Source organism: Curcuma longa, chromosome 21 (assembly GCF_044706935.1).
Source record: "Curcuma longa cultivar G26 ecotype Majalengka, Jawa Barat chromosome 21, ITB_CL_G26_1.1, whole genome shotgun sequence".
Classification (NCBI taxonomy): domain Eukaryota; kingdom Viridiplantae; phylum Streptophyta; class Magnoliopsida; order Zingiberales; family Zingiberaceae; genus Curcuma; species Curcuma longa.
The window spans coordinates 549,511-565,219 of record NC_133881.1 but is presented as its reverse complement, the minus strand read 5'-3'; the positions used below and the strand labels follow the sequence as shown (position 1 = coordinate 565,219).

At 38.5% G+C, this 15,709-nt stretch overlaps 1 pseudogene; it reads left to right on the top strand.

The window, feature by feature from the left end:
• Nucleotides 1-254: 254 nt before the first annotated feature.
• Nucleotides 255-2,932, top strand: LOC141814444 (protein BCCIP homolog; annotated as a pseudogene).
• The last annotated feature ends 12,777 nt before the right edge of the window (nucleotides 2,933-15,709 follow it).

Here is a 15,709-nt window from a genome sequence, read left to right as displayed (position 1 = left end):
TGTTGGTTTCAAAATAAGAAGAAAAAAGAAGATGTCGGAAATATTTTGAAAGATGAAGAATATGAGATCCTATTCTATTCTCAACATGGTTATGAATCAAAGCATCAATGGTATTTGGCTAGTGGTGCTAACCACCACATGATAAGAAACAAAGATATGTTTGTAGAGCTCAATCCAAACATTAACTCAAGTATTATTCTTGGTAATGGAACTATAGGAGTGCAAAATGAAAAGACACCATTGTTGTTTGAACCATGGGAGGTAACAAAAATATCATTATTGATATTCTTTACATTCTGAGTCTTTCATACAATCTCAAGTATCAGACAACTTATTCAAAAGAGGTTTTTTTTAGTCCATTTTGGTGATGGAAAGTGCAAAATTTTTGATAAAAAGAAAAATACTATTATGGAAAATGTTGAAATGAAGAACAAAACTTTTTCCATCATATTGTCACTAAACAACAATTGTGCACTTAGAGTTGAAGATGTAGATTTGGCTCATCTATGGCATTTATGATATTGCCATCTTAATTAGAAGGGTCTTCATTTGCTCAAGGAGAAAAATATGATGATCGATCTTTCCTAATATTCAAATGGAATATAATATTTGTGAAAGATGTGTCTATGGAAAGATGCATAAGCTTCTATTTCTAAAGTATTCATGGCAACCAAAAGCACCACTTGAACTTGTTCATTTAGACATTTGTGGACCAATGCAAACTCCTCTTTGGAATCAAAAATATTTTATTATCTTTGTGGATGACTTCACAAGAATGATATGGATCTACTTCCTTAGCCAAAAATTTGAAGCATGATCTATATGTCTGCAATTTAAAGCACTTGTAGAGAGACAAAGTGGAACTGATCGAGGAGAAGACTTTAAGAATTGATCGAGGAGAAGACTTTCTCTACAATCCATTCATGAATATTCATTCCCGACATATCAGCATACATCAGCAAAAAAGGACATCCAACCTAGAATTGAAAAACCAAGAAAAATTTAGATTTTTCTTGATTACGGGTTTAAGGTAATTTTGTTACAAAATTACCCCTTTGAATCCATCCGGCGCGAGCGAAACAGCGAAACCCTCCCCGTCGCGAGCGTGAGCGAAACCCTCCTCTCCCGTCCCCGATCGCGAGCAAACCCTCTCCCCCCTTCCCCCCTCTCCCGTCCCCGATCGCGAGCGAGGCCCTCTCCCATCCGCTTCCGCTTGCTCCCTTCTCTAACAGCGGCAGGGTCCATTCGAAGCCTAGCGGCGATTCTAAACACAACTAGAAACCCTAGCGACCCTCTCCCGTCCGCTTCCGCTTGCTCCCTCCTCTAACGGCGCAAGGAGGATATCGCGAGCAAAACCCTAGCAGCGGCGGTCTGTGTCAGCTTGCCGAAGGTTTTGGAGAAGTACCGACGAACTCCGGCGAAAAACTTTGGGATGCCAAGCACGAGGTAACATTGTCACGAAAAAAAGAAAGAACAAGAGATTGCTTTGTTTCTTTTCCTTTGTTTCAGATGGCCTTTTTTTTTCGTCCATAAATGCAATCTGAAGTTTTATTACTCCCAGCAATAGGAAGTTTTGTACTGCAATCTGAAGTTTTATTACTCCCAGCATCACAGATGCATTAAGGAACTCAAAGAATTCTTGCTTGAAGCATGTACTGAGGAAGCCACAAAGAAAAAGATGAAGACATATTTGGAACGACATGCGGGTGATGTGGGTCTTTTAGTTTCTCAACGCTTTGTCAATTCCCCTAACCAGTTAGTGCCTCCATTGTATGATGCATTGTTTGATGAGATAGCATGGACAACTGAAGATGAGGTTAACGCTGTACATTTTTTTTGAAATAGCTTTAAAGTTGTATTTGTCTTTTTGTTATTTATACTTCTACTTGTTTCTTTCAGCCAACGCAGGAGCTTAGGGACTCCTTCTGTTTCAAGTATTATGTGTTGGCTACTAGAATTTTTGAGGTAGATTGATTGCCTTGCTTTTCTCATGAAGTAGTAACAGCTATGGCCATTGTAAGTGATGCCTCACAAGTGTGTACAACCCACTATTTTTTTTGGATCTTCTCAGTGGCCATATGTTTTCGTTCATGCTAGTTCTAGAATGATTAGTAGAATGGCTCACAAGCCAGAGGACGAGATTTTTCAAGAGGTACTATGGAAGTAAGTTAAATTTCAAAGCTTACTGCTAAAATCTCTCACACACTTTCTTTCTCTATTTCAGCTGAGCTCACTTTCATTTACTTTTGCTTTGTGTGCTGTGAGGCCGTCCCCCCAGTGAGGTATGTGTGGTGTTTCCTTGTGTAGATCCATTACTCATTTCTTACTAAGCATTTATATATATGTTAACAATATGAAAATGTTTTCAATGTTTATAACTTATTGGCATTTGCTGGATATGTGCTACTCTACATTCAGATTGCATTCACATTTTTATCTTATGATATCTAGCAATCAGTTAATATCATGCAATGTATTTGTGACAACCAAATTTAATAAACTTTGCTCTCTGTCTTTTAAGTATCTTATCACAACTTACATTACTATTTTTGACTTAAATTAAATTGTTCTAATAAAAGGACACTGGATCAAGTATCTTATTTTTTATTTAAATTTGGGAATCTATGAAATAGCTAACAGAGTTTTGTTTTGTTTTCAAGAATGTCTATGATCATCCATCGACGTTATTTTGTTTGATTTAATTTGCTGATACTGAAAGTTGTTCTACACTACAGATGAAGAACTACAAGGAGAAGGGGCTGGTCATGGTTATAGATGCTAGCCAAGTTTCTAAGTTTCGAGAGAAGTTAAAGTGTCTACTGGCTGAATGTTGACACTTGCAATCACTAGGCCTATAATTTTGGCACTAAGCTTAGCATGGCAAATCAGTTGCAGATTTTTGTTGCCGAGATCGACATCGCACTCCTTTTGCCTCGCGACCTTGGATTTTTCCTGAAGCTTCTCGTGGAGTAACGTGGATAAGGTTAAATATAATTTGATGAGATAATCTATTTTGATTGGATTTGAAATATGAACAATAGATAGAACTTAATATTTATCTTCTATGGTATGATGTTCTTGTGCATTAGAAACATAAGATCCAATGGTTTTGGAGATCTTATCACGGTCCTAAATATTACTTTTTTGATAATTTTGACTTAAAAGCGTTCTTTATGCTCTAAGTTGTTTCCTTATAATTCAAAATGAATGAAATATCATTCTTAACGCTCTTGAAAATTTAATGATTAAAATTTTCATTAAAATGAGTTTATTTGAAATGAATGCAATGAGTTAAATGTTAATATTTTTATGCGTTCAATCAACTTATTTTTGAGAATCAATTCCTGAAGCTCGAAAGTTAAACAAAAGTCGCACAACAAAATTTGGGAGGAATAATGTGTTTGAACATACTCTACCTACCAAGTAAAAGAAATTAATTTAGTTGTAAAAAATGATTATAATTGAACTAGGGGTAATATAGTAAATATTAAAGTAAGTAATGTATTAAAACCTTCAAACAAACAAGGTTTTGTCTCATTACCTAGGATTAAACCAAACAACATTAGGTTATGTTTTATTCCCTATAACCTTGGTTATGTGATTACTTGGTAATCACATAACCAAGGTGATCATGGATGACCCCCAACCAAACGCACCTTAATGTAAATTTTCATGGACTAGGGATATGTTATCTGAATTAGAGTTGCTGCATTTTCGAGGTCATTGGATTCTAGTTGGCAAACATTAAGGTTTGCATGCATATCGTGCACTGATATACATCAAAGCTGATTTTCTTTCCTATATATTTTGATTAGCCCATAAGCAATATACATCATTTTTACACCTAGGTATGTATTATTTTCAAAAGAAGATTTCTTTTTTCTTGATTAAATGACATCTACTTTATTAGTATATTCTCCAACCCAAATACTTATATTTGAAGGTGAATATTATGAGTTTTGGAGCAGTCAAATGCAAACATCTCTTTGGTTCTCTAAGATATCAGTGACGACGATGAGTACAAAGTCTCAACTAACAAACATCTCTTTGGTTCTCTGGAATATCAGTGATGATGATGAGTACAAAGTCACAACTAACAAACATCAATTTGGCCCTTGGGATATCAGTGACGACGATGAGTACAAAGCCTCAACTAACGACGATGAAGATTATGACAAGCTACTAAAAGAACACAAAAAGAAAGATTGTAAGATATGAGGGTTAATGGTTCGGATTTTGGGTTAAACCCAAAACCCGTTAGGAATTCTTAAAAAAAGAAAGAGTCGCGGTTTCCGTCAGTTGGAAATCCCGACCCCATTGGCGTGGAACGCGGAGGGCGTGGGATAAGAGAGGGGGAAACGTTGGCAGATCGGAAACCTTAATCGCCGCTACCTCCTCTGCTCACTGTCTTCTTCTTCCTCCCCGGTCCGACGTCGCCTTCGTCCCTCTGTTGGTGTTCGGCCACAACCCACCTCCTCGCTGCCAGACGCGATCAGTCCCTCTGTGCGATCTTCTGTCGCCGCAGCGAGGTTGAGCCGCTGACGCCTACAGCCAGTCGTCGCCATCAGTTCTCCTTCCCAAACAGAGATCTTCAAGCGCCGCCTCCCTTCCTCTCTCGCGAATCCAAGAGCTGGGACTGAGCAAGCTCTAGGTTTCAGAATTAAGGTGAGGTTCCGTGTTTGTTGTTTGGATTCGTGGGAAATTGCCGGTTGATGTTTCAATTCACCCAAGGGTTGGCTGGCTATATCCGAGTCAAAATGGCAGGTCTTCCAGTTAGTTTCTACAAAGAGACGTTGGATCGAGCTTTGCTTATTGAGATGACTTAGCGACAAGTAGCTCGGGAAAAAGACACAGAGAGGTCAAAGAATCTAGGTGTGCAGAAGACCAGTCATAAGAGACACGCTCAGGGATCAGGATCACATGATTATATGAGATTGAAAAAGGGTAAACAACCATTGGCAGGATCTTTGAGTGGGTTTCAGCGGAATTAGGAGAAGAATGTTATGGAGAAAAAGTGTTTTCGGTGCGGATCCAGTAGTCATCAAATAGCTGATTGTCCCTCAGATCAGATGGTCTGTTATTACTGTAAGCAACCTGGACACATGATCAGGGATTGTACCCTGAGAGCTCAGCTGGAGCTCACTGACACTACCGCTTCCGGAGGATGATCTACACAGCCACGACAGTAGAGGATACCATCGAGGCATAGAGCACCTCATCAGCAGAAGGCCTTGCTGCCTCCAATACAACTGTATTAGATGCAAGGAAGAGAATATGCAATTTTACCAACAGCCCCGCAGTCGAAAATCTATTATTCGACGACCCTGGTGCAATAGCAGCTACCAGTAGTACCATTCTCCTACAGTGTGCCATATTAGTACCTTCACCGGTCGTTACCAGTGCCTCAGAGTCAGTCTCAGTCAGAACAGAGGCAGCCTGGGTCTAATTCATCTACACAACCGTCCGGGGCAGAGGTTGGTCGTGTTTACGCTATCACTCGCGAGGAGGCACAACAGACCGACAGATCGATCATTCGGGATATGGTTTCAGTCTATTCTTTATACGCTGATACCTTGATTGATACTGATAGTTCTCATTCGTTTATGTCAAAATTATTCTTGAGAAAAATTGAAAGAATCACTATGGTTAGATCGTGTAGTCTAGTAGTATCCTTACCATCAGGGGAAATACTGACTACCAGTCAACAGATCAAGGGATGCCCGTTGGATTTCGACGGTCACATCCTCATAGTGGATCTTCAGATATTGGATATGGTAGAGTTTGATATTATCCTTGGTATGGACTGGTTAGCCACTTATTATGCTATCGTGAATTGTCGAGCTAGAGTGGTTACCTTCTGACCTCCAAATAAACCTACATGGGATTCGTGGGTACCAAGAGTGATGAAATATCCATTATTTTGGTAATATAAGCACAGAAGATCTTAGACGGAGGTTGCCAAGGTTATTTGTTGTTCGTGAAACAAGCGGAGAAAGATAGTGTTCCCAGTATTTTTGATGTTTGAATTGCCCATGAGTATCAGGATGTCTTTCCGGATGAGCTTCCTGGCTTACCACCTCCTTGGCAGGTAGAGTTTACTATCGAGGTGATTCTGGGTACAGCGCCAATGTCTAGGGCTCCATATCGTATGACATCAAAGGAGCTGAAAGAACTTAAGATCCAACTGCAGGAGCTTTTAGACTGCGATTTCATTCACTCTAGTGTATCGCCATGGGGAGCCCTAGTTCCATTTGTGAGAAAAAAGATGAATCTATGAGGTTGTGCATCGATTACCGATAGTTGAATGCGGTTACAATAAAAAACAAGTACCCTTTGCTGCATATCGATGACTTGATTGATCAGTTGAAGGATTCCTGCGTGTATTCAAAGATTGACTTGAGATCAGGGTATCATCAACTGAGAGTACGGGATGAGGATGTATAGACGACAGCCTTCCATACCCATTATGGATACTATGAATTCTTGGTGATATCGTTTGTACTCACTAATGCTCCAGTCGCGTTTATGGACTTGATGAACCGGGTTTTCTTGAAATATCTAGACCGGTTTATCATAGTCTTTATTGATGATATTTAATATACTCTTGATCGGAGGAGGAGCATGAGCAGCATCTTCGTATTGTGTTGGAAACATTACGTCGTGAACAATTATATGCGAAATTAAGTAAGTGCACGTTCTGACTATCTTCGGTGGGATTTCTCGGACATGTGGTGTCTAGTCGAGACATTTCTGTAGACCCCAGAAGATTGAAACAGTTACTGGTTGGGAATAACCAAAGTCTATATAGGAAGTGTGTAGTTTTCTTGGTCTGACCGGTTATTACAGGAGATTTGTAGAGGATTTTTCTCGTATTGCTACACCGCTCACTCGTCAGACCAAAAAGGGGATGAAGTTCGCATGGTCAGAGGCTTACGAGGCTAGTTTTCAGGAGCTTAAGCAGCGGTTAGTAAGCGCTCTAGTGTTGATGATTCCTTCTGATGAAGATGATTTCATACTGTATACTGATGCATAAAATTTTGAGTTTTAGTAGAAAATTTTATAATGACCAGATTATTAGAAATTGCATTCCTGATTTTGAGTTTTAGTCCGTATTATCATTTCACTATAACAAAAACAGTCATAGACATCGGTGGAAAACCGATGTCTATGAGAAAATCGACTGATGTCTATGAAGGCGTTGTAAAAAGTCTGACATTTTAGACATCGGTTTGTAACCGATGTAATACAACTCAACGACATCGGTTTGTAACCGATGTAAAACCGATGTAATATCACTCAACGACATCGGCTTCGCAATGGTGTAAAACCGATGTAATATATGTATCACAACGACATCGGTTTTGCAACGGTGTAAAACCGATGTAATATATGTTTAACATCAATTTTAACAACGGTTTGTGACCGATGTAATATCATTCAACGACATCGATTTTGCAACGGTGTAAAACCGATGTAATATATGTTTAACATCAATTTTAACAACGGTTTTCGACCGATGTAATATCACTTAACGACAACACTTCCAAACCGATGTCATTAAATATTTTTTTTATGTTATTTGTAAATTATGATCGAGCAAGATGACAAAATTATCATAATATTATAAATTCATCAAACAAATCACAAATACAAAAGCACCGATATATTTAATCACCTCAATATTTACAAATAATCAAAAGTAACTAACAAAAATTATTCTTCTTGCAACTTCTACAGATACAAATCCAAAAGGGAAAAGTACTTCTACAGATACAAATCCAAAAGGGAAAAGTAAACAAAATCTCCATCTAGAGGTGTAGGGAAATGATTGGCTTCGAAATCGAAAGAGCTTTCAGCTTTTGCTCCAGCCTCTGTAACTGCAGTGAACCTTGGCGAGTGCAGCCATGTAGTCATTTGATCTGAGCAGAGGAATAAGATAGCCTAACAGGATCACAGAGGATACACTGGTTTGGATCTTTCAAAAACCGATTGTGTTTCAGAGCAAGATTAGTATTGCTTGTAATTGCAAATCCATCCTGATCCACAGTTAATTAAAAGCATATCACATAGAAGACTGGAAGTCAGGAAAGATGGAGCTGAAAAATGAATCATAGACTATGCTGCAAAAGATGATTGAGCAAGCCAGTTAAATTCTAGGCAAACCTTTTCTGGATCTCCACCATCTTTGAACATATCATATGCTTTCCGCATTACAGGTCGTGGATCTCGACCTACCTGCAAAATTGTCACTGAACAAACTCAAAATGAAGCTAAAACAGTATCAAACTGATAGATATTTGTAGAAGCTTATATTTGCAGATAAGAACATCTTGAAGAGGCAATTGCGGTAAGACTTCTGAAAATGGTTATTCCAGGAACTAAAGCTTTAGCTGGTTATCATACATTAAGAATCTGATCCTTTTTACTGAGTTCAAGATTACTGTGATTCCAGTGGATGAAACCTGAATTGAATTGAATTGAATTGATACAGTGATGCAAATAGTAATTATGACTGCCATTATTAGTATCTACCAATAATTTATATTTAACAAGTCATTATATGAATGAATAAACTAGCAAACTAAGCCTGTCCTTCCCCTACATCACATAAAAGAGATCATCACAGTCAAACTATTATTATTTCTTTCCCTAGCTTTGCCAATTTCATAGATATCTCTCTCACACTAGTTCCTATATTATCATAGAACTAATAATATGTTTAAAAATAGTGTTGCACCTGGCTATGTTAAGTATAACCAATAACTTGATTGCTAACAGAAGGAATACGTGAGAAGGCAATACAAACATAAAAATAGTGTTGCACCTGGCTATGTTAAGTATAACCAATAGCTTGATTGCTAACAGAAGGAATACGTGAGAAGGCAATACAAACATAAAAATAGTGTTGCACCTAGCTATGTTAAGTACACTCATGAGTGGCAAGGCAAGGTAATTTGATAGTGGAAACACAGGCATAGCCAGTTCTGAATTTGGGTTCAATAGTGATTCCAAGCAACACCGTCTCCATATTTTTGCAACATCAAGCGGAAGCCATTTGAAGAACAAACCAGAGTTGCCTTAGAGAACAAACACTGATTTAGGAAAGAAATTCTTGTGGAAAAAAAATCCAAAAATATAACAATTAGAATTAACAAGAAAAAGGGAAAGTTACCCGTTGCAGTTCAATGTCAACCTGCTAGCACCTCTAGCAAGGCAAGGAGAATCTGCCAAGAAGAAGAGTTTGAAATGAACTATAAACTTAGCTATCAACCTGACAAATGAAAGATAATATATGCAAAATATGCATGGCCTTTAATCATAGACATAAGCATTGCCTGGCAACATTTAAGATTCCCTCCACAAGCTGCATAATGCAAAGGAGTGCTTCCAGCTCCTGCTTGATTCATAAAAATTGAAAAATTATGCCAAGGTACAGGTTTGACAAATCACACGCTATCACTTGCAAAATCAGAACACACCTATCAAATTGGAGGACGACCCATAGTTAAATGTAACTACAGAGACGTTAGCACCTATCCTTTGAAAAGCGATTGGTTGCAATTTCCAAATCCCTTAAGGTAAACCAATGACCCCAGCCAGAAAAAAAGTACCTCTGCTTGCCGCTGCAAAGGGAGGGAATAGGCGCTGCGGATTGATGGCCAGGCGGGCGCCCGGGTAGCAAGCTCTGGAGGAGACCTCGGCGGCTGGGCGAGCACGGGAGGAGACCTCGGCGGCTGGGCTGGGCGAGCTCTGGAGGAGACCTCGGCGGAGGCGGGAGGCGAAGAACGGGCGGAGGCGGGAGGCGAAGAACGCGGTCGCGAGTCGCGAAGAGGAAACCTGAATCGCTCGCGAAGAGGAAACCTAAATAGGCGCTGCGGATTGATGGCCAGGCGGGCGGCCGGGCAGCGAGCTCTGGAGGAGACCTCGGCGGCTGGGCGAGCACGGGAGGAGACCTCGGCAGCTGGGCTGGGCGAGCTCTGGAGGAGACCTCGGCGGAGGCGGGAGGCGAAGAACGGGCGGAGGCGGGAGGCAAAGAACGCGGTCGCGAGTCGCGAAGAGGAAACCTGAATCGCTCGCGAAGAGGAAACCTAAATTGCGCTACGGAACAGTACAGTCGCGAGATACGAAGAGGAAACCTAAAGCGGGAGTATATATTTATAAAATATATAATTAACGTAAATATTTAATTAAAATAATTTTATAAAACGTAAATGAAAATAAAATTTTTATAAACATAAGTAAAATTTTTATTAATTCATAAATATAAATTTTTAACAGCGCACATTGTACGCTGTCAATATAAATTTTTAACAGCGCACATTGTACGCTGTTAAAAATACTTTTTAACGGCGCACAATATGCGCTGTTTCACTGTTCATCTTCCACCGTGGCCGAAACGAAACAAAATCCTACAAAATCCCGCCTCTCCCAAAATCGCGCGGCTGATTCTAAATTCGAGCTTCCGTTGTGGTTGAAAAGGAAGCAGAGAAGGATGCGACTGCAGTAGAGGTGAAGAACGAGAAGGGTGGTCTGGTTGTGGAGAAGGCCTTGTCCTTCAGGGAGGAGAGCAACTTCTTGTCGGATCTCAAGGAATCCGAGAGGAAGGCGCTGTGGAGCTCAGAGCCGCCGTCGAGGAGGTCATCCTCAAGAACAAGCTATTTAGAGACGAGTTAGATCCGTCGGAGGGGAAGGAGAAGGTCCATGGAGAAGGGGAAAACTGGAACTTGACAAATCTGCTGAGGCGAAGCACACCGACGAAGAAAAACCCGACCTCTCTACCCAAAACCAATTATGAAGGGACATTCTCCTCGTGGGCAGTATTACTTCAAAAGTGGACAAAACCAATAATTATGGTCGGTTCTCTTATTAGGAAGCTCAATCAGACCAACAGGAAAGATCATTACCCCTTGTCTTTTATTGATCAGATATTAGAGAGGATAGTAGGCAAGTCCCATTATTATTTCTTGATGGGTACATGGGGTATTTCCATATATGCATTGCCCTAGAGGATCAAGAGAAGACAACCTTCACTTCCCCCTTCGGGGTATTCACTTATCGAAGTATGCCATTTGAACTCTGTAATGCTCTAGGAACCTTTCAACGGTGCATGGTGAGTATCTTTGGTGATTTATTAAAGCATTGCATAGAAGTGTTCATGGATGATTTTTTTATTTATAGCTCATTTTTTGATGCATGTTTGAACAGTTTGATGTGAGTTTTACATAGATGCATTGAGACTGATTTAGTTCTAAATTTTGAAAAATATTATTTCATGGTCGAGCACGGTATTGTTTTGGGTCATATAGTATCTAAGAATGATATCAAAGTAGATCCTGCTAAAATTAGTGTTATCTCTTCTTTATTTTACCCCACATGTGTGCTGGAAGTGCGAGCATTTTTTGGACATACAGGTTTCTACAGACGCTTCATTAGATATTTTAGCAAAATTACTCTTCCATTGACCCATGTATTACAAAAAGATATGGTGTTTGACTTTAATCAGAGGTGCAAAGATGCTTTTGCCCAACTGAAGGAAGATCTTGTATTAGCCCCTATCATTAGACCTCCAGGTTGGACACTCCCATTCGAGTTGATATGCAATACTTCGAATTATGCGGTGGGAGCTGTCCTGGCACAGAGAGTGGATGGAGCACCTCATGTCATCTGCTATGCCTCAAAGATTTTAGATGTTGCACAAGCAAACTACACCACCACAAAAAAGAACTTTTATTGATTATTTTTTGCTTTAGATAAATTTAGATTATATCTGCTCTATTTTCATGTGGTTATTTTTTTTGATCATGCAGTTTTAAAATACCTCCTAAAGAAGCCAAACGCCAAGTCAAGACTAATCAGATGGATGCTTTTACTCCAAGAATTTGACATGGAGATACTCGATAAGAGTGGGAGGGAGAACCTGGTAGCAGATCACTTAAGTAGGATTGGAGGGATGAGGAGCCCGTATCGATAGCTGATGTCTTTCCAGATGAGTAGCTTTTATAGCTCCAGGGTGAATCCCCATGGTATGCAGATTTGATAAATTCTTTAGTAGCAAATATTTTTCTCACATAATTTACACGAGCATAGAAAGATAAATTAAGAAGTTATGCAAAATATTATGTGTGGGATGAGCCATATTTGTGAAAATTTTATAATGACCAGATTATTAGAAATTGTATTCCTAATTTTGAGTTTTAGTCTGTATTATCATTTTATCATTCTCTTACATGTGGTGGACACTTTGGTCCCCAAAGGACTGCTAGGAAAGTTTTGAAATCTAGATTATATTAGCCTACCCTATTTCATGATGCATATAATTTTTATAAATCTTGTGATCGGTATCAATGAACTCGGAATATAGGACGTAGGAATGAAATGCCTCAACAGAGTATGTTATTTTATGAGATTTTCGATGTATGAGGTATTAACTTCATGGGTTCATTTCCTATCTCTTTTGGATTTGTATGTATTTTATTGATAGTTGATTATGTTTCTAAATGGGTAGAAGCTATACTCACTAGGACTGATGATTCTTCAGTTGTTATGAATTTTATTAGATCTCACATATTTTGCAGATTTAGAGTACCCAGAGTGATCATCAGTGATCAAGGGTTTCACTTTTGCAACAGGCACATAAAAGGCCCTGCTAAGCAAGTATGGGGTGTTGCATAAAATTTTTACTCCTTATTGTCTGACGCCGGGCGGATAGCGATTATCCCTCGAGCAATGCTCTGATACCAACTAACGCCGGACAGAATAGTGCTTATTCTGGAGGCGAAAGATTGAAAGAGAATCGCATACTTGTCATAAGACGAAAAGTCCAAGTGGGTCATAGAGGACCAGACACTTGATATGAGATGAAAAGTCCAAGTGGATCATGAGGGATCAGACACTTGGCATAAGATGAAAAATCCAAATGAATCTTGGAGGATTCAAGTGGGTTAAGGTTGATATAACACTTGATGATTGGAAGTCCAATAGAAAATTGATAAGAGAAAAATCCAAGTGGATCACGAAGGACTGGACACTTGACATGAGTAAAAAAGTTCTGGCAAGTTAAGGTTGATAGGATGCTAGACAACAATGAAGTCCTGATAGGTTGAGGTAAATCAGATACTAGATAATGATGAAGTCTCATTAGGTCAAGATTGATCAGATATTGGACAATGGAAAGTCTTGATAGGTCAACCAGATGTTGAGCAAAGGAAGGCTTGGTAGGTTGAGGTTAATCAGATACTAAGAAAGACGTGAATTTAGCCTTGAAAAATGATAAAATTATGATTATCAAGCAAACCCCAAACTCAGAATTTTGAGTTTGTTGCTTTAGCAATCAATTGGTGCAATTGATTAGGGCAATCTATTGGTAGCTTATTTAGCAGTAAATAGAATGCTTTGGAATCGATTGATGCAATTGATTGGTCTAAAATAATCAATTGGCACAATCGATTGGTAAAGCAAAAAATAACTGTTATGCAGGTTTAAACGGTCGGACCTAACGCGACAATTGATTGGTGAGTAAGGTCAATCGATTAGTAGGTGGAAATCAACCCAAACAACAATCGTATAAGTAGGATTTTGTTTGGAGGAGAAGACGCCAATTCTTAAAGATTCCGAGGTAAAGTGTTGGTGCATTTCCGAATCAACAAGAGCTTATTTTAAGCAATAAGTAAACATGTTTGTTTCGATTTATTTTGATTTCATTTGTATCTTGGTATTTTACTTGTGTTTATTGTAAGAACAACTTGTAAGAGACTTCTTCACCTCCAGAAGGTATCTGAAAAGGAAAAGTTCGTAGTGGAGGAAGATCACTAGGAGTAGGACCTTGGATCAGTCGCCTCAAGAAGGCGGACATCAAGTAAATCAATGTGTTGTGCATGTGACATTGGTCTTGATTCAGGTTTTTGTTGTGCATTCCAACAACGAACACAAGATCAAGACGAGAAGCAATCGGAGCTATTCACCCTCTCTCTAATTCACACGAGTCTTAACAAATGGATCTCTGCTTCTATATTATATAAGACCCTTGAGATTATAAGATAATCTTGATTTTCTTAGTGACTTTTTAATTGTCTACTTGAAGTTTTAATCAATATTTGCTAGTTTAGTATGTATCATAATAACTATGGTTGATTCGATTTATGGAACATAATTAAGAAAGTGATTGATTAAAATGAATGAATTCTAGTAAAAAAGGAAGATTAAATTTATTTTACATCTTTTACGATTATTCACTAGTTGACCAATTATATTTTTTTAGTACTAAAAATAAGATTGTGTTTAATTGTAATGATTGGAGATATTGAATATGCTCTTGACATAATAGTCATTATGAGAGATTAAAGATGTTCATATTGAGGGTAAATGCAAGATATTGATGTCTTCAATTTATCTTAAAGAGCGGTTATGTAAGGTATGACAACTTTCTTAGTATTGCTCAATATGTTATTGTCACACGAATCATTTTTCTTTAAGTATGAATTAGATGTTCTTATTTGATCTTTATGGTTTGACTTAGATGAGTGAAAGATGTTAGCAGGAATAGTTGAAAAAACTACAAGGTGCAGTTTTTAAAGTTGCTCATTTCCCCTTGTATATGTGGCGTCCAAGTATACAGAAGTTGGGTTGAAAACTTTGAAAAAAATTTCAGAAGGGAAGAACATCTAGCTAAGCATTGAGGGATTTTTAGTTCGTGGAGTTCAAGGGAGTGATTCATCGTAATCCTCTAGGTGATGGCTAGCGCAAACATAAGAAGAGTACACATCAATCATAAATGAGTTTATTTTTTTTTTTTTTGAATTTTAAAAGCAACTGTTCATATTTTGATTTTAACATTAATTAACCATCTTGTAGTTTCCTTTTGAAGTTTTTCTAGCAACTTTGCATGACGATGTCACCTTCTTTTTCCACTAGTAAAACACAAGTAATAAATAGTAATGGAATCCCATCATGCATCCTGACATTTTGAGTAGGAGTAGAAAGCCACTTTTCCCTTTCTTCAATAAACATTTGCTATATGTAATGCTAGATAGTAAATGTTCCAGTACTCTAACCTCCTGTACTTAGCTTTTCCTTCCTTTTCTTTTCTGTAATGCATACATTTCCTCTTTTTCTTCAGGAATATTTTACTTGTTTGCTTTGTACCTAGATCATGCATGCATGCTCGGCTTTTAGATTAATGGATATTGCTGGCGTTGTTCTGTAGGTTGATTCCCATCATTTAATACTTCATTTATTCCTTACCATGTGAGCACCATTGGTTTCCTCTCTGACTGTATATCCTCAGCTCAGCTGTAATTTTGTTGATTCATGTGCACTATGAATGCTATCTTTAATAGCTACTGTGTTCCACTTGCTTACATGTCCTTGAAAAAGAAAACACTTTCAGCACTGACTATGGATATCCATGCAGCAATTGTTTTACAGTGAGTTTTCTGTTGTTGGATAATTTAATTCTTCTCTTCCACTGTTTCATTAATGTACTGAATCTTTCTTTGTTTGTTTGTGATGTTATGTGAGTAACCCAAGTTCATTATGCGACTTGACCACTCGAGTCCTTCCTACAGCTCGACTCCTAGAACACTCTGCACAACTCAAGCACACTTGAGTCCTTGAAGCATACCCCTCATAGGTACAAATTGTAATTAGACATGATCCTTAAAAGTAAGAGGTATAATTGGGCATGGCTCCTCCACGAGCTATACCGCTCATG